The 25,816-nt window shown below is 43.0% G+C and overlaps 1 protein-coding gene across 3 annotated transcripts in view; it reads left to right on the top strand.

The window, feature by feature from the left end:
* The first annotated feature begins 533 nt into the window (after positions 1 to 533).
* PCDH15 (protocadherin related 15) overlaps positions 534 to 25,816 on the top strand; it is a 1,703,323-nt gene continuing 1,678,040 nt past the window's right edge. For all 3 annotated transcript variants that reach the window (XM_078434112.2, XM_078434113.2, XM_078434110.2), the window contains exon 1: positions 534 to 1,010. The gene's annotated coding sequence lies outside the window, so the exon portion shown is untranslated. The remainder of the gene's footprint in view (positions 1,011 to 25,816) is intronic.

The raw sequence follows: 25,816 nt of genomic DNA, 5'->3' as shown, positions 1-25,816 counted from the left end.
TGGGCGCGCGCGCGCAGAGCGGCCGGGAGCTCCCGGCGCAGCCCCAGCTCGGCTCGATCGGGCCGGCGGAGCGCGGACTCTGACGCGGGGCGCGGGGGCCGGACGCCCCGCAGCGCCGCCGGCGCGCTCCCCGCCCCGGAGACGGCCGCCCCCCCGCGCGCAGCACCGCTCTCCCCGGAGCCCGCCGGGTGCTGACGGCCGCCCCGGCCCTTCCGTGTGTCCGTCCGCGAGCCGGAGGGGACGCACTTTGTAGCAGTTACTTTGCCTGGAGGCAGTCGCGTCTGTGGCCCGGCCCCGCGCACGCCGCCGGGATCTGCGCTGCTTTCCGTGCTCTTTGCGCCCGGCAGCCTCTCCAGCGGGAGGCGCCTTTGGGATTCGCGCTCGGGGAGGGAAGCGGCGGCGCTCCCCCAGCCCGGAGCTTTTCCGGTGGACCGCGAGACCGCCGCTCACTGGGTGCGCGCGGGGATCGCTCTGGGAGCCGGGAGCGCCCTCGCCCAGATTTTGGAGAGGGCGGGGGTGTTTTCTCAGAGCTGCCGAAGACGTCCTCCCCGCCCGGCACCTGCAACTTGTTTTGGTTTCCTCGCAGTCCTGCGTGTGCGGTTCCAACATCAAAGTTTTCGGTTCCGTACCCGACAAAATCTGAGGGTCCAGCCCCTCCGCCGCCCCCGCGCGGTCGCGGCCAGGCCTCCTCGTCTCGCGGTGAGCTAAGAGCGGGGCGCCCAGTGTGGCGGCGGCGGAGCCGGCGACACGGAGCTGCTGCCGGCGCTCGGGAACCCTCGGCCGGGCCACAGAGCTGGCCGGGCGCGCTCCGCAGGGGGCCGGAACCTTCCGGGACGCTGCTGCCTGAACGCTGGATTTTAATCCGCTCCTCTCCCGCGGAAACTCATTGAGAGAAGCGCTTGGCACGGGCGCTCTGCGGGACCCGAGCTCCCGGCGGCTCGGGATCCGGTGCCCGCTGCTGCGGAAGGAGCAGAGGCGAGGGAGCCGGCGGATGCCCCGGGAGCCCGGAGGTAGGCGAGGGGGTGGGATCCGGGTTCCAGCGCTCAGCCGGGTTTCGAGAGGGTGTCGGGCTGCATGCAGCCTAGGCTTCCCCCTCTCCCTCCTTTCCCACCGCGCCCTCCCCGGTTCGGATTCGGGCTCAGGAGCCACCAGAGTCACGGCACCCTCAAGGTGCAGTGCCTTCCACGGCTCCTCGCTTGAATGCCTCGCTGCCTCCTTTTGATGCTGGGGGTATGGGAACCTCCCTGGGAAGTTGGTAGCTTGCAGATCTTGAAAAGGTCCAACTTGATTTTATTCAGCTTCTTAAAGGATGTGTTTCCTGTGGGCAAGAATTATGGGAAATGAATGTCAGTGTTATAGACAACTGCAATCCAGCTCAGAAATCACCTTCATACCCCCCTCCCCCCAAAAGTTTTCCCCATGCAAGTTTTCTTAATGTCCAGATGTAGTGCATGGAGACTAGGCTGGCGTTATTATGTAAAAACTGGGAAGGGGGCTCTCCTGCTTTCAAAGTGCAAGATGTCAAGGACATTGTAGTTTCCTTTCCTTTTCCTTCCTTCCTCCCTCCCTCCCTCCCTTCCTTCCTTCCTTCCTTCATCCCTTTCCCTATGCTGCCCATATAACAAAGCCCTGTGAGTGTAGAGAGAATAGAACACTTTTACAGTCTGCAGGAATGATGAAATATTACGCCGTTTCCAACCTTGCCTGAAGTTCTTATTTAAATACCTGATCTGTTTTACTTAAAGGAGGTAATTTTGGGGTAAGACCGAAGTAGTATCTTGGGTGCAATTCAGCGTGGTGCGATTTTGTGTATAGTGTGTGCAATCGATCCCTACAGTTGCATGTTAACTAATGATAGAGATTGCACGAGACGATACAAAGAGCCCTTGATGTTTTGGCAAACAATATTTTTGGACCGTGGGGAAATTTAAAAGTCAGTATTAAAATTTGTGCATCAAGAATTCGGATGCACAGATGAAACCAGAGAGGTAAGTTAACTTTAAGACGGTGGTTTATTGAAAATCAGTGCCTGGGATTTCATGTCGACGTACGGTAATCGGTGAAATAAATGAAACAGTATTCCCAGCTTGCAATACTCATCTGTAGAAAGACTGTTGTTGCCTTTCCTTTCTGATCTCGTTTGTGGGAAGAGAATGGTGTGGGGTGGGTATATTTACTTCTTCACACATGGATGCTGTATATTCCAGGATGCCCTGTAAATCAGAAAGAGGCAAGGTCCAGGGTCCAGCCTCAGTCCACACCGCCATCTCCCATCTACGAGGTCCGGGGTCCAGCCTCAGTCCACACCGCCATCTCCCATCTACAGGGTCCAGGGTCCAGGGTCCAGCCTCAGTCCACACCGCCATCTCCCATCTATGAGGTCCGGGGTCCAGCCTCAGTCCACACCGCCATCTCCCATCTACAAGGTCCGGGGTCCAGCCTCATTCCACACCGCCGTCTCCCATCTACAGGTTCTGGGGTCCAGCCTCAGTCCACACCGCCATCTCCCATCTACGAGGTTCGGGGTCCAGCCTCAGTCCACACCGCCATCTCCCATCTACAGGGTCCAGGGTCCAGCCTCAGTCCACACCGCCATCTCCCATCTACGAGGTCCGGGGTCCAGCCTCAGTCCACACCGCCATCTCCCATCTACAGGGTCCGGGGTCCAGCCTCAGTCCACACCGCCATCTCCCATCTACAAGGTCCAGGGTCCAGCCTCAGTCCACACCGCCATCTCCCATCTACGAGGTCCGGGGTCCAGCCTCAGTCCACACCGCCATCTCCCATCTACAGGGTCCAGGGTCCAGGGTCCAGCCTCAGTCCACACCGCCATCTCCCATCTATGAGGTCCGGGGTCCAGCCTCAGTCCACACCGCCATCTCCCATCTACAGGGTCCAGGGTCCAGGGTCCAGCCTCAGTCCACACCGCCATCTCCCATCTACGAGGTCCGGGGTCCAGCCTCAGTCCACACCGCCATCTCCCATCTACAGGGTCCAGGGTCCAGGGTCCAGCCTCAGTCCACACCGCCATCTCCCATCTATGAGGTCCGGGGTCCAGCCTCAGTCCACACCGCCATCTCCCATCTATGAGGTCCGGGGTCCAGCCTCAGTCCACACCGCCATCTCCCATCTACGAGGTCCGGGGTCCAGCCTCATTCCACACCGCCGTCTCCCATCTACAGGTTCTGGGGTCCAGCCTCAGTCCACACCGCCATCTCCCATCTACGAGGTTCGGGGTCCAGCCTCAGTCCACACCGCCATCTCCCATCTACAGGGTCCAGGGTCCAGCCTCAGTCCACACCGCCATCTCCCATCTACGAGGTCCGGGGTCCAGCCTCAGTCCACACCGCCATCTCCCATCTACAGGGTCCGGGGTCCAGCCTCAGTCCACACCGCCATCTCCCATCTACAGGGTCCAGGGTCCAGCCTCAGTCCACACCGCCATCTCCCATCTACAGGTTCTGGGGTCCAGCCTCAGTCCACACCGCCGTCTCCCATCTACAGGGTCCGGGGTCCAGCCTCAGTCCACACCGCCATCTCCCATCTACAAGGTCCAGGGTCCAGCCTCAGTCCACACGCCATCTCCCATCTACAGGGTCCGGGGTCCAGCCTCAGTCCACACCGCCATCTCCCACCTACAAGTTATCCCTGCTATAAGCTGTTCCCGGTAGGGCCTTCTTCTCCTGCTTCTGTACACTTGTAGCTTCCGATGGGAACCTAACCCTCCTCCGTGCATTAGGCTGTCACTCCTGTGTTCTTTCTCACAGGGTGGTGCTGAGTTGGGGTTGCGCTGAATCGGAATGTTCATGCCTAGCAGTAAATGTTGTGCAGGTGTCGGTTACTCGTTACTCAGCAAGCCTCTGTGCTGAGCCAGGTGTGTAGGGGAGAATACGGTGGCAGTGGGGAGATGGTAATACTGAGCTGGGGACAGGGGCTGTACTTGAGTAGAATGGGGCAGTGCAGAGGGGAAGGAATAAAGCTAAATCTGAGGGGTGTGTGTGTATGTGTTTGTGTGTGTGTGTGTGTGATTAGAGGATGGATTATCAGCAAATCAGCCTTCTTGTAGATCTGCACGAGCAGGTTTATGTCAAAGGTCAGACTCCTTGCTTGATCCTTGATAAATGCTTTAAAGAGAATTGGGAATCCCAAGAACGTAAACAGCACTCCACTGTGGTTACTGGCTTCCAAATAAACTCTTCACTCTTAGGGTCTAAAACAGTTTTTCTCTAATTTTAGTGCCTAAATGCATGAAAATGGAGATTTATGACCCCAAACACATGAGAAAGTTGTGCAAGAGGATGCAGTTAATTGCATGTTTAACACCATGGGTGATTCCAGTTCTCCTAGTTCAAGAATTAGTTTGTGAAATATACAGGCTTAGTGTTCATGAACTTGCTTTTAGGGAGGGTATCATACCTGCCTGGTAAACTGAAAATTTTTCCTAGTATTTGTCATCTTCTTGAAGTTTCTTTATTTTCCATGATCAATGCCATTATTGTCACGTCTGTCCTGTTATGAGATGGCTATTCTCAAAGACCAAACTTCTGTCATTTGTAGATTTGAAATTATGGATGGTGGCCCTTGGAGATTCAAACCACTGAGGTGATAGAAATGCTTCAAGATTATTGAGATTTTATGGTTTTAAAAAACTCAGTGTGCTGATCGTTTGGCTCAGTAAACTTTATCTCTTGGTCACTGGAGATGGAGGGAGGACATGTATTAAAATGTTAATCTTTTTATTTCATATATTTACAGATATATTTTTGCTAATAGGGCAAAGTAATTCAGGTAGCTTACATGAAATTAGAAAAAGAGAAAGTAAACTTAAAAATCCCTACAGTCAGTTTTGTCTCCTCTCTCCATTTCCATTAATAAAACCTCACAAAGGTGATGTAACAGCAAAGGAAAGGTTTGGTGAACTACTGAACCCATGAAAAGATTGGCCATTTCTTTCAGATCTTTTTTGCAAGTGGCATTTCCATGAAATTCTTCATTTTTCCCACTCTTCCCAAACAAAGCAAGCTGGTCATTCTTTGGCATGGTCTTCAACGTGTGTGGCGTTGGTTGGTGTTTTGGTATCAAGGTTCCCATTCCTGTGTTTTATTGTGTTTTCTATACAATGTTGCCGGTGCAGAACATGTTTTCCCATTAATGAGCATTTAGCGCTCTCTCTATGAACCGTTTGCACCGTAAAAGCACAGCATCACATACTGATAAAGGAAGAGGATATTGTGTTTGCTTATTTTCCTTAAAAAATCACTTTCATTCAATTGTGTATGTATGTTGGTTGTCGACTACTTTAAATTATGTGCCTGTTGAAAGTTTTTAAAAATACAGCTTGCATGTTTAATAAAATACGTCCTCTCAAGTGATTCATGGCACAGATTAATATGAATTACATGTTAATTTTTGAGTTGAGTTATATTTTTGTTTTTTGTTGAAACTCCAACAGCCTGTTTAGATATTCGGTTGATGACACCGTAAGAAGTGGGAAACCTGGGAAGGAGATCACAAAATTAGTTTAATCTGAGCAAGACAACCTTAACATAAGAGAGGTATGTGTTGCTTCATATGAGCCCCAAATCACAGATGTTATGATTGGCAGAGGTTGGTAGAAATGAAGTTCCACATGCTGCAGCATTCCAGCCACGTGTTAAAGATTTTTGTAAAATAATGGCATCACTGAGAGCAAAGACAGTTGTTTTCTATGTTAAAAAAAAAAAAAATGTAGGATTTGACTTAGAAGTTCTGGAAGCTTCTTTTTCTATTACATAGCCCCTCTCCCCATGGGGTGAGAGAGAGAATTGCCCACATGGTGGCGCTATTGTGATGAATAATATTTTACCTAATTCTGCCCTGGAACCGTCTTTAGGTACCAATGGAAACATTGGACTTTTCTCTAGCGATAAATTTTCTGACACTATTTTCCTAGTAATATGCAATTTATTAGGTCTTAGTGCCTGTTGTCGCCAAGGACAGCCTTTTAGAAAAAGATTTCCCAGTCTGTGTCCAAGAAAACCTAGAAGCCATGACTCCTATATTTTCTCCATTGTCCTGTGTGTTCTTACATAAATGACTTCATATCTATAATGGAAGATATTATCTCTTGAAGTGATTTCACAGATACTATATATTTTTTCATCAACTACGATATTCTATATATTCTCATCTCTGTTTTACATTCCTAAAATGAGAATGGCTTGTCTTCTACATATACCACCTCTGTTTACCTTAAATTCATCTCTGCTAATGTGAAAAAAATCCATTCACAGTCAGTGATGTAATGGACTCCTTAACAAGTCACTTGCATTTTGATAGAGGACCACTAGAAGAAGACAAATCCTAACACATGTTTGCAGGGGGAGTTTTCAGGTCTTTAGACACAAAATCCCACCAGTTACAGCTTCGCCAGCCGCATTTGTGGGCATAGGAGGCCAGCTCTGCCACCTGGTTGGGGTCTGCGGGTATCGGTGATCTCACGTCTGGAGTGCCAGGGCCCATGGAAGACTGAGCATGTGACTGAGTGCATGACTGAGTACTCAGTACATGACTGAGATCTGGACAGCGGAATAGGATGTTACACTCATAAGTCCAGGGAACAGGAGATTGAATCCCGGGACCAGGGACACGTTAGAAAGGTAGACTGCACACCAGTGCCTGTCTTTCTTGGTTTGCCATCGGCCAGGTGTGTGAGAGGGGTCACAACTGAAGACACAGCTGTGGAAGAAAAAACAAGTCCAAGGTGCAAGAGAGGTCCCAGCGCCCGGGGCCCATTCATACGGTCTTTGGAAGGAGAGGGAGGACGTTTGCCTATGTCGTGCATTTCTTTTGCAAGACATTTGAGAAATTGTTTCAGAGGATGACAACTAAACGTTTGATTCCTGGTGAAAAGAAATTCCTTATTTCTTTCTTTCATTCTTAAAACCATAACATATTGTCTTCTAAGAATTACATTTCCTTGGTTCTGTATAGAGCAAAATGGCTGTGGTTGGTCAGCAACACTCTTTAAAATGTCTTACAACTTACGTAAGAACAGTGAGGTTTTTCTGGACTGCATCCTAGGGTGAAACAGAAAAACTGGCTTCCGTTTTAAAGATGAATAAAACATTAGAAATGATTTATGTGACCTTAGATGTTTTCTAACTTTCCTACTGTTTTTATTTGTGAATTAGTCCTTAAATCCCCACCTCTTTTCAGTGCTGAATTCTTTCCATGAGTAGGAAGAGGAAGGAATTACAACTGTCAGTTTTGACTTAAGATAATTAACTAAGAATCATGTAAAAAAAAGCTCTCAGAGTTATTTTCTCATATTGTTTTTCTTCTTACATGTTTCAGATACCAATAAACAAATCCTATGTATGTAATGCGTTTCAGAAATACATGTATGGGGCACCTGGGTGGCTCAGCCGGTTGAGCATTCGACTTCGGCTCAGGTCACGATCTCACGGCTCATGGGTTCAAGCCCTGCATCGGGCTCTGTGCTGACAGCTCAGAGCCTGGAGCCTGCTTCAGATTCTGTGTCTCCCTCTCTCTCTGCCCCACCCCCGCTCATGCTCGATCTCTCTCTGTCTCTCTCTCTCTCTCTCAAAAATAAATAAATGTTAAAAAGCTGTAAAAAAGAGATAACATATATAGTATATATCATAATATACACATATTAAAATTTTTCTATTGAACTTTTCATTCCAATTGCCATATTTTTCCCTTTTCACGTTGAACTCCTTTCTCCACTACCAAGGACAGACTTTTCTGAGAAATTAAATAATCGATTATTAATTAATCTAATGGTTTGATTCAAGATTCCTTTTTAAGAGTATTTTTAAAAGGATAATTAACAATTAGATAGGTATAAGTTAAAAGTCCATAAGGTTCTGGTTCGTATTTTCCCTCTCAGCTGATGCACAGAGGCCAAATCTATTCAATTATTATTTGTACTGTGCCTTCTGATAGTTTTCAATATATTTAGAAGAGTAAAGATTGTGTTCACCAGTATTGTGATTTAATCCCTTGATGGAACAATGCAATATAATTACTGTATTTTAAAACAGTTCTTGACTGCTTGAAACGGTATTACTATTTTAAAAATAATTTTGTAACATTAACAAAGTATATATTATTCAGAACAATTTTTGGGTAATGCAGTATGTATTACATTAAGATCTGCATAACAGTTTGTGTTCCTTCACATGGGTTTGTAAATGTTAAACAAAATTTAAAATTATTAAAAAGGTCTTTAAAATATTTTTTAAGTTTACTTATTTTGAAAGAGACAGGACAAGTGGGGAAGGGCAGAGAGAGAGAGAGAGAGAGGGAGGAGAGCGAGAATCCCAAGCAGGTTCCGTGCTGTCATCTCAGAGCCTGACGTGGGGCTTGAACTCATGAAACCTTGAGATCATGACCTGAGCTGAAACCAAGAGTCGGCCTCTCAATCAACTGAGCCACCCAGGCGACCCTAAAAGGGTCTTTTAGATGTGAAATTGTTATAAAGTTGAGTTGATATCATTATTTGCATTATATTTTATACGGTTTAAAGTGCTATAGATGCTGAATCCTGAAAAATTAATACAATTGAAAAAATAACTTATTATCATACTACGACTAACTTATATATTAGCTGTGACTTTACAATAAACCTGAGATGTAATACTCCATTTTTTTCAGGTGTTATACTGTTTCGTCTAAGAAATATTATGCTGGCTCCTTGAGCATATTATGGTAAACTTTTAGGACACAAGTAATTATATTCTTCTTGATCACTGTGTGACAATGTGAGGGAATATAATTTGCTTCTATATTTTAGTATCTGGAGGTATAAAGATAATACCCTGTGCAGATATGTACAACACACACACACACACACACACACAAACACACACACACACACACACACACACACACACACACACACAATTTCTAAAGAATGCCCACAGTCACCAAACTTCCCAGGTACTCACAATCTAAAACATATCGTGTGTACTTAGCTCGAGAAATTGGTTTTCTGTTGGCATTTAGAACCCATCTGGCCACGACATCCTGATGATATTTGGCATGTATGAAGGAATTACAAATTCACTTGTAAACATTCTGTTTCCAAAAATAGCAGATTAAATTTGGTAAAAACGCAGTGAGTCTGCATTAATTGTGAGCATATTCTTAGGAAGGAGCATATTAATTAGCAAAAATGGTGGAGGGGAGGAGAGCAGTAACACTTTGACTCATCTTTCTAGTGGGGAAAAAATGATTGTATGCTTAGGAATACATCCGATGAAAGAATAATTGCGCTAGGCAGACATTTAACAAATTAATAAAAAGTTGGCCAATGAGGACTTACGAGCTTTAAACTGATTAAAAATTATGGCATTCCAGTATTTGTAAAATAAATATTATGTATAACTTCTACATTAAATACTATTCTTCTAGAAAGCTATATTCTTCTGCATGATGAGTAGTCAAAAAAGCATTTTAGAAATTAAAAAAATATGTAATATCTTTATCTTCATAAGATAACTATGCTTAGACTAAAAAAAATAATACAGATTAGCAAAAATAATGAATTATGTAGCAGTTTATTTTGTGCCTGTTGTTATTTCAAGAACTTTACATTTACTAACTCCTTTAAGGCTTCTGACTTCATAATCTTATTGTTTTCCCAATTTATTAATGAGAAAATGCATGCTCAGGAAAGTGAAGACCTTTGACCAAAGACACCCAAGAAGAGAGAGAATTTGAATCAAGACCCCAGGTTCTATGTTCTTGAATCCTGCGCTCTGAGGGCTCTTGACGGTTTCCCACATATGGCCAGCCACAGTTTTACTGCTTCTGGTGGACTTTGCTAAGTTCACATCTAGCAGATTGTGACTGCTCACTGGCAGCAGCAGCTTTCCTTCGAAAATTTTCTATTTGGATACATTTTACACTGCTTATGTTAACAAACGAGAAAATGCTGCCCTTACTTACAAGTCTGTGTTTTGTGTTTTTCGAAGTTAACATTGTATGACTACTTTTTTTTTTTTCCTTCATGTGCTTTATGAAGGAAATTCTTATTTTCAGCATTTAAGGAACATGGGATGTTGGGTTCAATATCACCATATGTGGGCGCCTTGTTTGTAAGGTAGAAACAGCTTTTTCTGAAAAGAAAGTTTTACCTGCATCGTGTTAACAGAGTATGTTTAAGATCCTTTATTGTTTTCCTGTATTTAATTTTTACCTTAATTCCAAACTCTGTTGAGCTCCTGTTCTGTGAAGTGCACTACAAGGTCTTTTTCCCGATTCTGCAGTCATCACGTTAATCATGTTCTTTTTATGTGGGTTCATCCAGCTGGGGCTACTGGAGGGCGAACATCGTTCAGCACACCAGGGGTCCCGGGGGGATCATCTCCCCCGGACCTTTTCTCGGTCAGTACAAACAACAGTGGTTAATGGTAGAAGGTTGGTAGCTGGGCTCCTGGGCTCTGATGTTTAGTTGCTCTTGAAACTGGACATTTTTTCTTAAAACTTTTATGCCAGTTTCCTCAGTGCTAAGACCTCATGACTATTGCAAGACTTTAATGAGATGATTCAAGAAACACGTTTATGGCCATGCTTGACACACAGCTCGGGCTGCTGAAAGGCAAACATGTAGAACTAGTGTTTGGGAGGAAACAGTAGAAAAGTATATCAGATATGCATCAGTGTATATATATATAGTTTATGTGTATACAGATACTGTCTTCTAGAATAAAAATGATTGTCATGATCCTGAAAGGGAAAACATGTATTTTTATATATTTAAGTGAAAGGACAGTCACAGTTTACTTGTTTTTGCTATTTGGACACTCTTAGGAAAATTACATTTTCCAGCTTTAGGAGAATAGATTCCCAGACAAAAAGCTACAAATAACACCTGACCTAATTCTTGTGAAAGATCCCTGAAAAAGTTTTACCTAAGAGAATTTTCAGAGTGAATGACTAATTCGGTTTTAAATGACACAACAAAACAAAACAGATTAACGGCAGGTTTGTCGGCATTCAACGTTTCTTTCGGCACCTACAATTAAAAATAAATAAATAAAAAGCAATTCAATTAAAAAAGCAACCTGGCTTTCTCCTGGAATTGTATTTATTCTGTATTATTACACTTGTTGAAAATGATCTGAAATGAAAGCACAGTTATTAGAAATAATTGTATTTTTTTTTATTAAGACTCTACATTCTATCCTGATTTCATTAGGGTTACCCGCCTTTCTTTCTTCATTTGTTTTTCGGAACAAAACCGTGGCCTTCAGGCTCTTTTTACTACTCCGTAGCATCGATTAAAAGTTAGAATAGAATTAACTTAAAAGTTTAGAAGGAAAACAACGTCTTAGAATTGTGTTCAGTTCTAAAAGCTGATTACTCAGAGAGAGAGAGAGAGTTGTGTCTCAGGTGAAGTCTTCGGCCTTAGATCTGTGGCCAAAGTGTCCTGCTCACTTCACTCCGAACGGAAGGGTGTAATGCACTTGGTGCTTTCCCAATTTAAATGGTCATTATCAGATACCTAGGAGGATAAGAATTAAAAGAGAGCACCGGAGAAGTTCTTGGACAACTTCACTCTAAAACAATATGGGATCAGTACGATTTCTGTGAACGTTCGCGCAGTCATTGTTGGAAAGGGCTCGTAAGTGCGGGGGGTTGCCTGCCTGGAACTCTCTGATTGTGCCGGCGAGGCGTGTGATGATGTGATTCTGCTGACACTCCTTGATCTACCGAATAGCAGTTTGCTTTTTTTGTATTTCTCAACAGCAAAAGTCTGGGCACGTTATTGGGCTCTCGTGAACTCATTGCCTGTTACATTAGAGTCTTTCATTGCTTCCAGCAATTGGAGTGATTACACCTTTTGACTGGAGAAGTATTAGTAACGCGAGTCTTCTTAGTCTAAGTCTCTGCACGGGGGTCTCCTCTCGATCTAGAACTCGCAGCTAAAGTCTGTCCGCTCTCCGTCACATTCAGTGTATGATAGGACACGGGGACAAATACGTAAAGATAAGAAACACCCCTGTTTGGGAAGGAAGAGGATGAGAGTGCATCTCAGACAGTGATCTCTGTGGGACGTATTTCATCTCACTGCTGCTTGCAGACTGGGGCTCGTTCCCAAGGTCATCTCTTCCTTGTCACCCCTCCCCAGTGCGGGCATCAGCTGTCGTATGGTACTGCTGTTCTGTATTCTCACCTGTGCTTTCTGGCAGGAGACCTTTACCAGGTGGGGCTCTACGTCCTGGGCTGCCTCAGTCCGCTGTGTCCTCAGTCAGCATCTCACTGCCGGGGCTCCCGAGGTGCCTTCCCAGGCTCCAGCAACCTCTTTCTTGCCGCTCACCTGCTGACGCCGAGGTGGGGTTTTGCTGGGACACCCTCGGCTCCTCAGTGAAAACTTCTGTATCCCTCAGAATGCTCTTTTCTCTCCGCCCGCTCCCGAATTGCAGAATAGTACATCCTGATAATGAAATCTCGAAAACTACAGAAGGGAAAAGACGTCATCAATTCTACCACCGAAGGATGTCCTTGCTAATTTCTAGTGGCCTGGGGTTCCTTGTCAGCCTCATTTTTCCTTTAAATAGAATAGACTGCTCTTGTCATTTGTACGTTTACTCTGAACATTTTTATGGCAACAGTTTCCTGTCACACGGTGGTTTCACCAACATTATGTGGTTCCGTCATCCAGGGTCACAACCCCGGAATCAGGCTGAGTTAGACCCGGTGATGTGGTTTATCGTTACTGTTCAAAGCTTTTTAAAAGTTGACTTTACTGTCAATGCTTGCACGTTGAGGATGTTTGGAATTTTCTTCTTTTGAAAGGATGGGAGATTCAGAAAGAGTAGGACACCTTTGCTGCAGGGAGGGAAGCCCTCCCTTGTGGCATGCTGGCTCCATATGTTACATCTGTCACCACCCACCTTCGTCCGCACTAACCCCCTTCACGGCACGTTCATTTTGCAGCACTATAAAGATTGCTTCTAGAACAATCTCACATGTCTCTGTGCATATCCTCAAATATGTTCTTCTCCTGCATTTCCAGGGGTAGAAAATTATTGGCTTGAAGGATATACGAAGAAAGGAAGCAGTTTGCACTTTCACTTAGCAACATATTTTCCAGGTTTTTTTGCTGTTTCACATTGTCTTTTTAGTGGGGAGATTGACTTTAAATATATGATAATTAGGGGGCCCCTGGGTGGGGGGTCAGTGGGTTAAGCATCCGACTTCAGCTTAGGTCATGATCTCACTGGTTCCTGGGTTTGAGCTCAGAGCCTGGAGCCTGTTTTGAATTCTGTGTCTCTGTCTCTCTCTGCCCCGCCCCCACTCACCCTCCATCTCTCTCACTCTCAAAAATAAACGCTAAAAGATTAAAAAACAAATATATGATAATTTTTTATTTATATACCTCTATTTTTGAAATGATTTCATGCAGTTTTGAAGTTTTCCGAATGATTGATTTGTTATTGCTTATTGTTCTTTTTCACAATTTTACACCTTTAACTTTTGATGGTATATTTGAATGCATTTATTGTTTAGAGTTTTATGTCTGATCTATCAATATTTCCATTACTTTTGCCTTTTCATGATTTGCCTAAAGAGCTTTTTTACTGTTTTAATTATTTGAATGTTCAAATTTATGTCTTTTATTTTTAAGTTTTGTTTTATGTTCATTATAGCCTGAGTTAATCATAATATATTTATAGATATCTGATCTTTGAATAATTTTCCAAATAATTGACCAATTAGCTAATGACTATTTGTCGAACAGTTCAAATTATATTATGCTCCATTTTAATGTGAAGGCTTCCCATAAAAGGGAAATTATTTCATGTTGTTTTAAAAGACATACCCTGTAAAAAAAATTTTTTTAAAAAAAGGGGCACCTGGGTGGCTCACTCGGTTGAACGTTTGACTTCAGCTCAGGTCATGATCTCATGGTTTGTGGGTTTGAGCTCCACACTGGGCTCTGTGCCGACAGCTCAGAGCCTGGAGCCTGCTTCCCTTTCTGTGCCTCTTTCTCTCTCTGCCCCTCCCCTACTTGTGCTCTTTCTCTGTCTTTCAAAAATAAATAAATGTAAAAAAAAATAAAAGACATACTCTGCTTTTATTTGTATAAGACATCTTGTGTATTTTAATCAGATATTATTAATTGGACATTATGTCATCCTACCAAGAAAGCCTTGATTGTCATAGTCTCTTGGTATGACTCATATAGTGCTGCTTATTAAGTCAAACTCGACAAAAAGCTATAGAATTCCCTAGGGATGATTATTACAAACAAATTAAGCACTTTGGCTCATGTAAACGTGATGGTTTGGGGTTGATCATACAGGAACAGTGACCAAACCACTTTTAGCAAAATAGATATTAGCAAACTTTTAACATCAGCAGAAAATATTATTCCTTTAAAGGTCATTCAAATTCATATCCTAGTAATGGCTGTTGAAAGTTGTGTTCAAATTTTATGTGGAAATCACCTTCAGAAGAGAGGGTATTGTGAGTTACTTTACTGTAGGTCATTTCTGTTACAGAAGATGTATGAGAACAGAACTGTCTAACAAAAATATCTCCACGCCTTGCTTTATCACCCATGCATTTCAAACACTGGGACAAATTCCTTCTCCTCAAGCATCCAGGTAGCTCCTGGGTGTTCTTTCCCGTAAGATAGACCTTTTTATGTTTCTCCGTGAAACCGAATGAACTGCTATAAAATTAATGAGTGTGTTTGAATTCATTACGATCCCTGCAAAGATGGGCTCCTTCTGTCTGCTGGTCTCTATTCCAAGATGAGTTTAGGAAATCATACATCCCTGTTTTAGGTAATATCTACTCAGAGATAAGTTTACTATACACTTCTTGACTGTTAAATAATACACCTTCGGCATTTCAAATTAAAATAAAACTTCAACGGTAAAAAAGTTTTAAAATTACTTTTCTTTTTTCTTTTTGTTCTATTTTCCTATTGGAATAGAAATACGTAGCATGACTTGGTTACTTACCGCTTATATCAGTAACGGGCGGGAAATACATTTAATGATTGAAACCTGCGTTAACATTTGTCTTTTGAGTAACGCGTGTCTTTTCCATTCATCTTGGAGCTACTTGAGTAGGACTTTCTAGAGGATCGGGAAGAAGAATATAATTTTAGGGACTAAGAATAAGAAGTTTTGCAGACTCTTCGACACGTAGTTTGGAGACCACCTGCACGTTCAGGAGAGCAGAAGGAGAACGAGAGATCCTTGTCAGAGTTATCACAAGTGATCATCCTCTGTGCACGCCGTGGGCTACAGTGTGCTTTCCACCAAATCCTGTGGGCAAACGGGTGGGATGGGCTTGTTTGGCAGAGAGCATACCTGTTTGGAGGTTGAACTGTTGGCTCGCATATTATAAGATGGGGCACATATTCCAAAGCATAGAAGTAGTGTATATCCCAATTCTGCTTTTTGTTGGTGCTGCCTCTGTGGTGCCCACAAAATCTGGTGAGAAGGTTCACGGGAACCCTGGGTGGTACGGTGGCGGCCAGAGAAAGGCTGGAGGCCACCGACTCCCTTCAGAGGATGCAGACCATTGAGCCCTGAATTGTCTTCACCCGCAGCTCAGGTTAGAGGGGAAGGGGAAGGCAGCTGGGCCACATGAGGCAGAACTTGTCACGGCTTAGACAAGACCTGTGGGGGAGCCAGGAAAATTCTGGGGAATGTAGTCAGTGTGGGAGAATCTCGGCTTTCCCTCTGGAGAGAAACTACTGTGATGCGATAGCATGAGGGCATCGTCCCATAGCTTGTTTACAAATGCAACTTAGGTGGTGGTTTTAAAGTGTAAAGTGTGAATACTTGAATTCTGTGAAATCATACGGGAACCATGCAGATTGATTAAAAGCGATGCTCAAAGAGTTAAGGTGAATTTCTGTAGGTTATAGAGACATGGACTGGCAGAGCTCGGATGAGACACCAAGATTTCTGACTTTGATTTTAATATTTTGCCATTGGCGCAAGTCTGCCATTTTGTACTAGAAACTGAGACACATACTTAAGTTTGGCTGGTTTGATAGATTTTCAGAAACGTGACAAAGTCCTTTGTGTATGTCATTCGCCTTAAGTTAAACTCCGTGTTTTGAAAGTTTTGGGTTAGCACAGAGGTTCAGTATCCCAGGGGGTGATGAGAACCTTTTTTAGAATATCTGATTTTCTTCTAATAGTATCATACACAACTGATTAAACAATATAACGTTACATGCAATAGTACCCTCAAATTCTTGTTCTGGGGCATGCATTCTTTTGGACATCCTGTATTTAACTCTGATTTCCAGGAATCGCTTTGGCATGATAGAAACTTTTTAAAAATCTGAATTAAGATGTTTGTACTCAGGCTCAGCCGCGTCTTCTATTATCTGTCTAATCTTGCATTAGCCTTTTACAATTTCTGACTTCCAGTTGCAAATTCAAAAAACGCAAAGACATTTAAATGACCTAAAATATTTCCTCCACCACTGGCATTCCTTGATTCTACAAATGTGCATTCTATTATTCATGAATATCTTCTCTTCTGGTAACTTGCATGAAGTTCTTAGGAATAATTTCACTTCTTTCTCCATAGTAGATTTGTGTACATCAGACAAACACCCAAGTGCTCCATTTAGATGTCGTAATGATGGAATTCTGGCAAACTATTTAGCATGTGGGTTGTTGTTACCCCAAAACACTCAGATCATTAGACACTTTGATGATGTGCAAGGCTCACTCTGGGGGCATGATTGAGTCGTCACTGAGCGCTGTCAAAAGAAATGTCTAATCACACCATTCAGGAGGTTGACTGCTGGATTCTGAGCAGGGCCTTTTATGCTTTTAAGGAAATACAACAGAAAAGCCTCAGCCCTTCATTTCAGTAGCTCTCGGATTGGAAGTGGCTTGCCATATTTAATGAGAGCCTCAGCAACTCAGAATGACTTGTACTTCTCCCTACCCATCTCCCAAGATGCTGTTTCCCCCAGCTTTAACACCATCTGTAACTGAGATTGGAAGTTAAGGGAGATAAAAACCAGTGAGTCAGAGCCAAGCTCAGCCATTAGAATAGCTTTTTCCCCTTCTGTCAGCGAACATGTGAATGATCACATGGACCCTAAGGGTATAAACCTGTATCACAGTGAATAATGAATGACTTAGTTCCAATTAAGAAGTTTCCTTTTAAACAGAACAAGTGTGATGGACCTCTTTTGAATACATTAAAGTTATCTGGAAAACGTGGGTTTGTTAAACACACTTGCACTGCTTTTCCTTCACTTTTGGGGAGCCCCTGAAATTGACCGTGTGGCCTTGCAGGGTTTATGTTTAGAGCTCGCAACTCCCTTCTGATGTAGAGTTGGCCGTGGCATCTCCAAGTGAGAAGTTCAGACTAAGGATTTTGCTCGTTTGTTTTTGGTGTTTATGGTCACCTAAGAGATACCTCTGGGGAGGTTTTCAGTATAAAGTGCACAATGCTTGAAGAGTCTATTCTGTTTGGCCTATTATTTAAAGATAGTTTGAGGGGCGTCTCGGTGGCTCAGTCGGTTAAGCGTCCGACTTCGGCTCAGGTCATGATCTCACGGTCTGTGAGTTCGAGCCCCCGTCGGGCTCTGTGCTGACGACTCAGAGCCTGGAGCCTGCTTTGGATTCTGTGTCTCCCTCTCTCTCTCACTCTCTGCCCCTCCCCTGTTCATGCTCTGTCTCTCTCTGTCTCAAAAATGAATAAAAAAACATTTAAAAATTTTTTTAAAAAAGTTAGTTTGAGCTTTTTTTGCACCTCATTAGGACAGGTTAAATATTGTTTACAGAGGCATTCCAACTTGCTTCTCTATCAGTTAACAAAGTATGATTGACGTTTATTTTGCAAGTCTTAGTTTTACAGAGCCGTGATTTCTCAGAGTGGTCCTGCACAAGAAGCCTCTGTGCAGAGCAGCAAGATTATTTACAGTGCAAAATGTTAGTTTATTTCACGAATTATTTACAATATCACACATATGCTTGGGCATAAGCATACTGTCATACTGTTAGAGATAGCATGATTAAATGTCTAAAGAATTTCATACATACTCATCTTGTGTACATCATGTTATGGACACTGAACATCTGGCTTAAATATGTGATGATAATATACAATATCTTTATGTACATAAAGGAAGACACTTTTGATTTAGATTCCATTGGTTGGGTATATGGGGAGATATAAAGGTCTGAACAGTGGGTACAACTTTCAATAGCAGAAGTTTACAGTCGATAAATCCCTTTTCCCAACATCACCCACACGATTACTGTGAGAGCCGTGAGGATGTTAGGGCAGGTGTGTTGACGCCTCCTTACAGACAGAAAGACCAAGGTCGAAAGCCTAGTGCAGACGCACGTTCACACAGTGACCTCAAAGCGGCCATTGCACACCCCATCTCTTGACAACGGTGTAGTGTCCTTTTCATACAGTGACAGTGCAATAAAGTTGGGTTGGTTAAGGTCATCTGAAAAAGTGCAAAATCTCCCTCACCTCTTTTGCATATATGAGCATTGCCCCTGTTTATAATCAGGTAAGATTTAATTTTTACCTTTGGGAATAGCCCGTTATGAAGCATTTGGAAAATGAACATAAGTTCATAAAAGAAAGTCACCCAAATATTGTGTGCATTATAATATTATATACAACTATGTACAAAATATCTGGGTAACATGTATGTGTATATGTATATATTATATATAATGTATCAATTAGTTATGAATATCCAGAGTTTGAAATACACTCATGTTAGAAAGGATCAAGACTGGAAATGCATTGGTGGGAACAGAACCGTGTCTCGTCTCTCGACTCCCAGGAGTCAGGATCTCACAATGATATCCGTACCCCCATGTTCACTTTAGCTTGGGGATGTTCCCTCCTCTTCCGTGTTTGAGAAGGGCTGACACCAGTTCTTGTTAAAATGCTTGGTGGCGTTCACCCATGAAGCCATCTGGTCCTGAGCCTTTTTTGTTGGGTGACTTCTGATTACTGATTCATACTGGTTGTAGGTATATTCAGTTTTTTTTATTTCTTCATGATTCAATCTTAGTAGGTTGTATATTTCTGGGAATTTATCCATTTCTTCTATGTTATCCAGTTTGTTGGTGTATAAATTATTCATTAATAGTCTCTTAAAATCCTTAATGTTTCTGAGATACCAGTTATATGTCTTCTGGTTTAATTTTGCCTTTATTTAAGTCTTCTCTTTTTTCTTAATTTAACTAAAGGTTTATCAATCTTGTGATCTTTTTGAGAAGAAGTTCTTAGTTACATTGATCTTTTCTATTTTTTAGTCTCTATTTCATTTAATTTTTCTGATCTGCTCTTTGTTATTGTCTTCTTGTGATAATTTTGGACTTGGTTTGTTCTTTTTCTAGTTCTTTGAAGTGAAAAGTTAGGCTGTTTGAGATCTTTCCTTTCTCTTTAAACATTCATTGCTATGAATTTCCCTTTTAGAACTGCTTTTCCTTCATCTCGTATGTTTCCGTGTGTTGTTTTTGTTCTCATTTGTCTCAACATATTTTTCAATTTCCTCTTTGATTATTCAGGAGTGTTATTTAATTTACGCACATTTGCTAATTTTCCAGATTTTCTCATGTTACTTAGTTCAGATTTCATACCCTTGAGGTTGGAAAAGCCACTTGATGGGATTTTATTCTTCTTAAATTTGTTAAGACTTTTTTTGTGACCTAACATATGAATTTACTAGAGAATGCCTGGTATGCACTTGAGAAGAATGTGGGTTCTGCTACTTTAGGATGGGATGTTCTGGATATGTCTGTTTGGTCCATTTAGTCTAAAATGTGGTTTAGATCCAATATTTCTGTATACATTTTCTGTTTGGATGGTCTATCCCTTGTTGAAAGTGGGATATTGAAGTTCAGTGCTGTTAATGCATTGCTGTCTCTTTCTGCCTTCAAATCTGTTAATAATGCTTAATATATTTAGGGCCTCTGATGTTGGGTGCAGATATATTTACAGTTATTTTATTCTCTGTATGAATTGACTCCTTTATCATTGTATGATGACTTTTTTGTCTTTAGGAGCAGTTTTTTTTTTTTTTTAATTTTTTAATGTTTATTTATTTTTGACAGAGAGACAGAGCATGAGCGGGGGAGGGGCAGAGAGAGAGGGAGGCACAGACTCAGAAGCAGGCTCCAGGCTCTGAGCTGTCAGCACAGAGCCCGATGCGGGGCTCAAACTCACAAACTGAGAGATCATGACCTGAGCCAAAGTCAGACACTCAATCGACTGAGCCACCGGGGTGCCCCAGGAACAGTTTTTTACTTAAAGTGTATGTTGTCTGGTACAAATATAGCTACCCCTGCTCTCTTTTGATTTTGGTTTTGGTTTGCATGGAATATCGTATCCATATCCTTTCAGCCTATGTGTGTCTTTGTCTTTAAAGCTGAAGTGATTCTCTATGTGCAGCATAGGGTTGGGTGCTGTTTTTTGCGGTACATCCATGCATTCTGTGTCTTTTAATTAGAGACATTAGTTCCTTTTCATTTAATTACTGATAAGGAAAGACTTACTACTGCCGCCTTGTTAATTATTTTTTGGCTACTTTGTAGTTCTTTTATTCATTTGTTCCTCTTTTGCTGTCTTTCTGATTTGATGATTTTCCATGGTGGTATGCTTTGATTTATTCTTTTTCTTTTATAAATCTACTATAGGTTTTTGCTTTGTGGTTACCATGAGGCTTATATAAATGTTTTATATTAACTGTTTTATGCTTACAACTTTGATCATATACAAAAGCTATCATTTTACTCATTCCTCCACACTTTATGTTTTTGATGTCACAGTTTACATCTTTTTATCATGTATATCCATTAAAAATATTGTCTGTACCGTTTTAATATTTCAGTTATTTAACCTTTATACTAGAGTGATCTGATTTACACACCCCCATTACAGGGCTAGAATATTCTGAATTTGAATCTATACCTAGCTTTACCAGAGAGTTTTATACTTTCATATGTTCTCATGTTATTAGTTAGCAACCTTTAATTTCCTTTTAAAGAACTCATTTTATCATTTTTTATAAGGCAGTTCTAGTGATGATGAACTCCCTCAGCTTTTACTTATCTGAGAAAATGTGTTCTTCTCCATTTCTGAAGGAGAGCTTTGCCAAGTAAAATATGGTTGGTTGGCAGTTTTTTTCTTTCAACGCTTTGGATATCCCATCCCGTTCTCTCCTGATTGCAAGCTTTTTGTTAAGAAATCTGCTGATAGCCTTATGGGGATATCATTGTAAGAGATGAGTTGTTGTTGTTGGTTTGGTTTTGTTTTGTTTTGCTTCATTTGTTTTGTTTTTGCTTTCAAAATTCTCTCTTTGTCTTTGATTTTTGGCAGGTTTATTTATTTATCTATTTATTTTACTTTAATAATGTGTCCAGATGAAGTTCTCTTTTAGTTGAAGTGTATGTGGACCTATGAGCTTTGAGTACCTGGATATCCACATCTCTCCCAGATTTGGGTAGTTTTCAGCAATTATTTCTTTAAATATGCTTTCTGTCTCTCCCTTCTACTTGTCATGGGACTCCCACAATGTCAATATTGTTATACCTGATGACGTTCCATAATTCTCGGATCCTTTCTGCTTGCTTTTCCTTTTTGTTTTGTGTGTGTGTGTGTACGTGTGTGTACGTGTGTGTGTGTGTGTGATCTTTTTTCCCTTTGGATAATTTCAAGTGACTTGTATTGACGTTCACAGATGCTTTCTTTTGATCAAATCTGTTACTGATGCTTTTTATTGCATTTTATTTTATTTCATTGATTGTATTCCAGCTCTAGAATTTCTGCTGATTTATTAAAAAAAAAATTTTTTTTAACGTTTATTTATTTTTGAGACAGAGAGAGACAGAGCATGAACAGGGGAGGGGCAGAGAGAGAGGGAGACACAGAATCCGAAGCAGGCTCCAGGCTCTGAGCTGTCAGCACAGAGCCTGACGCGGGGCTCGAACTCACGGACCGCGAGATCGTGACCTGAGCCGAAGTCGGCTGCTTAACTGACTGAGCCACCCAGGCGCCCCACTGCTGATTTATTTTTACCATTTCACTATCTCTCTTAGGTATCTCCACTTTTCATGTACTGTTTACCTGATTTTGTTTAGTTGTAGGTTGCTGACCTCCCTTAAAACAATTGTTTTGAATTATTTCTTTGTCCAGTAATTTGTAGATCTCCATTTCTTTGTGTCTGGGTAGTGCAATACTATTGTGTTCCTTTGGTGGTGACGTATTTCCTTGATTTTTCATGTTTCTTACAGCCTTGTATTGATGTCTGCATATTTGAAGGAGTGGTCCACTCTGGCTGACTTTATAGACTGGTTTCATGGGGAAAGACGTTCACCTGTGGGTGGGAGTGAGGGTGCCAGCTAGGTAGAGTGTGACGACTCCTGCTCCAGGAGAGGACCAGCGGTGTTTCGGTCAGCTGAGGTCAGAGTCTGTGAAGCTTGCGGGGATCCTCAGTGCCAAGGTTATGTGTGCCTACAGCTGTGTCAGGGGCTGTTGAGGTTTTCAGTGGTGCTGGCTGCTGATCTCTTTTTCTTTTTTCTTTTTTTTTTTAACGTTTATTTATTTTTGAGAGAGAGAGACAGAGCATGAACGGGGGAGGGTCAGAGAGAGGGAGACACAGAATCTGAAACAGGCTCCAGGCTCCGAGCTGTCAGCACAGAGCCCGACGCGGGGCTCGAACTCACGGACCGTGAGATCATGACCTGAGCTGAAGTCGGACGCTTAACCGACTGAGCCACCCAGGCGCCCCTGCTGATCTCTTTTTCAACTAGGAGGTATGTCACGGCAAGAGGGTCCTCCTTGGCCCCAGGTCGGCTCACAGGCACCCTCACAGATGACACGGATGTCTGGTGTGTGCATGTCGATGGGGCAGCCATGGGCTCTAGAGAGTGAGTGCTCGTGGAGTGACAGCGGCTCTGGGCTTACCTAGCTCGTGGCCATGGTGGGTCCAGTGCCTGAGACATGAGTACGTGGAGCACCCGTGGGGCCGGGTTTTGACGCAAAAGTATGGCAACGTGGCCACGGGGCGTGGCTCTGAAGCCTGGTGCACACGGAGGAGGTGCAGGTGGGGGGCCAGGATGTGTGTGCGGCTCAGGGCGGCAGCTCCTTCTTGGAGGGTGTGGCAGCATCTGTCTCTCTGGGGCATGAGGGGCGGCGATGGCGTTGGCCCCCTCAGTTGCTAAAGCTAAAGTCCTCTACAAAGCAGGCCTCCCCGGTCAGTGCCAGCCAACACTATGGGGTCCTCCGCTGTGAGAGCTGTAGGTCGTCTGTGGTGTCGTAGGAGCTGGAGGGTCCCGCAGTGCGGGCCACTGGGGCAGCGGCGTCTGCCGCTGGTGGGCACTGAGAGCCCCCGTCCTGCTCCTTTGCTCCCGGCCACCCCCAGACACCTCAGCTAAGCTGACGCACTAGACAGCCCTGTACGGGAGGTAAGTAAGTCTCCATGCTGTGCTCCACCCCGGGGTGGGATCTTCCTGGTCAGAATACCGAGCTTTCCCAGAGCGACTTCCAGTCCCGGACAGGCGTCTAGATGTTTTCTGGGGAGAAGACAGCTGGTGTGGCCTGCTCTCCTGTCTCACTCATATTAACCCTTCATTCGCCACGTCGTTGCCGTATTCTGTCAGTCAGTCATCTAGATCCTCATTTAATCTTTCCAGGCATTGCTGTTCCAGCCCACTTGATTAACATCGTTGGCTTCTCATTATTAGCATCACGTTGTGTCGAAATCCTAGTCTTACGCATAAACGCATAAATCTGCATAATCCAGTCCCGACCTACTTCTCCCAGCTCAGATCTCTCTCAGTAGTTCCATCTGTGGCCTCTCCTTCTACCAGGGACTTTCCCCCAAAATCACATGCGTGAAGGTGACTTTATTCACCCCATTTCCATAGAATCCTCTTCTCATTCTCTTATCAAATTTGTCTTCCCGAAAGATCCAATCCACGTGGCTTCTCTAACGGGAATTCTCTCCTCGTCACTAGGTGGAATTCAGCATGCTGTATATATGTCGACACATCATTCCCTTCACAACTTTCTCACGGCACTTCCGCATTTTATTGACATTCTCTTTGCCCACTTGGTCCCCCTCATCATTAACTGAGAGCTGTCTGTGGGGAGGAACAGTGTGTGATTCTTCTGTGAAGTCCTTGCACACGGCCCAGCATAAGGCATTATAAGTTCCCCTCCAGAGTTTACTGAAACAATAAGGGGTCATGGAAAAGGTAAAAGAAGCTAATTCTGTACTTTCATAACTCACAGACCTCAGGAGAGTTGGGAAGGTGCTATAAATATAAATAAAAGTGTGCTGGCCTCAATTTATCACAGCTCCCAGGATGAGTCTCTCTCTAGTTAGGGCTGAGAGTAATGGATAAGGGCAGTACCTTCCTGGAAACATAATAGCTGGGAGTGCATGAGACCTGGGCTCTGATTCCACGGAATCACCCACTAGCCAAGTGACTTCCATTGTCTTTCTCTATCGCCGCCTACAAATGAAGGAGATAGATGGCAAAAGTTTTCATGGTGGCATCTAAGGGCTGTTAGAAAGATTGAATTCAAGTTTCCCAATGCATTTAGAACAAAGGGTAAATTGTTTAAAATGCAAATTTGTGTCATCTTGCATGGGAATTTGCTTCAAGTTGATATCTTCAATAAAATACTTTTTCAAGTTCCTAAATTTAATTGTGCCTTTTCTCCTGGCATGAATTGGTAAGTGAGTACAACGTGCCATGGCTTATAGGAGCTTATGGACTACATTCATTGATGAATTACAAGGTACCTTTACTATCAGATGTAATCAGGGGCGCCTAGGGGGCTCAGTTGGTTAAGTGTCCGGCTTCAGCCTAGGTCACGATCTCACTGTTCCCGAGTTCGAGCCCTGCATCGGGCTCTGTGCTGAGAGCTCAGAGCCTGGAGCCTGCCTCAGATTCTGTGTCTCCTTCTGTCTCTGCTCCTCCCCTGCTCATGCTCTGTCTCTCTCTCAAAAATAAACATTACAATAAAAAATTCGAATGTAATCATACCTTACTTTTCAAACAACACTGTGAACTTTGTGAGGTGATTTTTTTAAATCTCTCATTAAAGTTTCTAATAATCTTAGGGAATAGGGGGAGTAGATTTGATGTTCCCTGTTTTAAGTGGGCTGAAAATGATGATGATATATTAAATGATTTTCTCTGTGTTACTGAGCCACAGCACCATAGAACTAAAACTTTACTGATTATTTGCAGTGCGTCACGTTTTTTCTAAAGTGTAGTGAGGCCAGGGGACTGAGTGCACTGTTCAACTTTCCTGGGACACTTCTCAAGGTATTGGTTCATATTGGTTCTTTTTTGTTGTTGTTGTTAAAACAAACACACAAACAGGATGAAATTAGGCAAAACAGAATGTTTTGGTAGGTTTAGGCTCTCAAAAAAATTCCCTATAGCCATAAAGTGTCACATCACTTTCTTTCCATGATTTCTAAATCTGTTAGTTTTGGTATTTCTGTGTGATGGTGTAATCAACAAAAACCACACATGTTCTAATCACAGTCATCCAACATGGTTTTCGAGTAAGTTTTGACCAGGAGTTAAATTTAACAGTTCCTGAAACTCCTCAGTTCCGGGGTCTATACTGACACCTTCCTCTCTAGAAGGCTATTGATTATGCAGTTAGGATCAATAACCATACATGTTTTCAACCTCGTAATAAGCAATTAAGCATTATTATGAGAATTTCATACTGACACTAGGCTCTAAATCCTGATTGAAGTTATTGACTTCAAAACAGAAAACCTGTTTTATAGATAGGAGCTAAAAGA

Source organism: Panthera onca, chromosome D2, assembly GCF_046562875.1.
Source record: "Panthera onca isolate mPanOnc1 chromosome D2, mPanOnc1 haplotype 2, whole genome shotgun sequence".
Classification (NCBI taxonomy): domain Eukaryota; kingdom Metazoa; phylum Chordata; class Mammalia; order Carnivora; family Felidae; genus Panthera; species Panthera onca.
The sequence above is the reverse complement of the archived record's forward strand: the minus strand, read 5'-3'. Positions and strand labels throughout refer to the sequence as shown.